Genomic DNA, 1,449 nt, shown 5'->3' with positions numbered 1-1,449 from the left:
GGCCTTAAAAGATTATGGTTTAGTATCCAACTTTAAAATTACCATCTAAAAATCTTCTTAATTTGACAGTACCCCCCAGGGAAGTTGCAGCTCTTAAATCAGCGTTCCCATTCGCATGGCAACAGCGCTCTTTAAAATGCCTCGGGATAAACTACACGCCCAGACTACAAGATATGTTCAACTATAATTATATGCCACTTCTGAATGCTATTCGTGCGGACTTGCATCGTTGGTCTCCCCTTTACCACTCCTGGCTGGGCAGAGTGAATGCCATCAAGATGAATGTGCTGCCGAGACTCCTATTCCTATTTCAGATGCTCCCCATGGGGGTCCCACCCTCTTACTTTGCTCTGCTGCGTTCCCTGGTATCCAGATTTATATGGAGACACAGGAGAGCAAGGATATCATACAAAGTTCTAACCAGACCGAAATCGTTGGGGGGAGTGTCCTTACCAGACTTTGGGAGATATTATAGAGCGGTATCCTTAGCCAGAGTCCTGGACTGGCATTATGCGAGAGAAACAAAGCTTTGGGTACAAATGGAGGCAGAAACGAGTCATGCGAATCTGTGGAAGGTCTGTTGGATCCCTCAGGAATATAGGCGGTTGTCTCCGGACACTCATTCCTTAACGAGGACGACCCTATCCATGTGGGACTCACTCCATTCTAAACAAAAATGGTCGTACAACTCTCCCCTGATGCCCTTGTTGGGCCACATGTACTTCCCGCCGGGACTCTTGGATAGGGGGCATCGCACATGGACCCAGGAGGGATCTGAACTACTGCTACACCAGGTCATACAGGGAGGGAAGATTAAACCCTTCTCCTCCATGTGTAGCTCACATAGACCCTCTTTTATGGATGTTTGGCGCTATGGTCAACTATCTCACTTTGTAGGGCAGCTCCCTTCGCCATTGAGATCCAAACGGGATCTTAACCCATTGGAGCTTCTCTTCCCAACAGATTCCGCCCCTCCTAAGAGCATCTCCTCCATGTATGGTGTCTTGTCGCATTTGGAAGCCTCCGATCACCCTCCATATATAGCGCTATGGGAAAAAGAGCTGGGCATCCCTCTTACAGAGAGGCGCAGAGCGCGAGTTCTGGCCTTCTCGAGAGGGGTGAGCAGATCTTCAGGTATACAGGAACTCCATTACAAACTGTTAGGTCGATGGTACTACACTCCTCAGAAAATGCATCAGATTGACAGTTCAGAGACCCCGCTATGTTGGCGGGGTTGTGGACAAGTGGCCACACATGCTCATATTTGGTGGCAATGTCCGAAACTATTGCCATTCTGGCAGCAGGTAGCAGAGGAGATGTTCCATATACAGGGATCGGAGGTGCGTCTCGACCCTTGGGAGATGTTGTTTCATGGAGCAGAGGGATCAATGGGCAGATATGCTCGCTACATCACACCACATTTACTCAATGCAGCTAAAGCCCTAATTC

The sequence above is a fragment of the Nanorana parkeri genome, unplaced genomic scaffold, assembly GCF_000935625.1.
Source record: "Nanorana parkeri isolate BGI_ZX_2015 unplaced genomic scaffold, ASM93562v1 scaffold808, whole genome shotgun sequence".
Lineage (NCBI taxonomy): Eukaryota > Metazoa > Chordata > Amphibia > Anura > Dicroglossidae > Nanorana > Nanorana parkeri.
The sequence above is the reverse complement of the archived record's forward strand: the minus strand, read 5'-3'. Positions refer to the sequence as shown.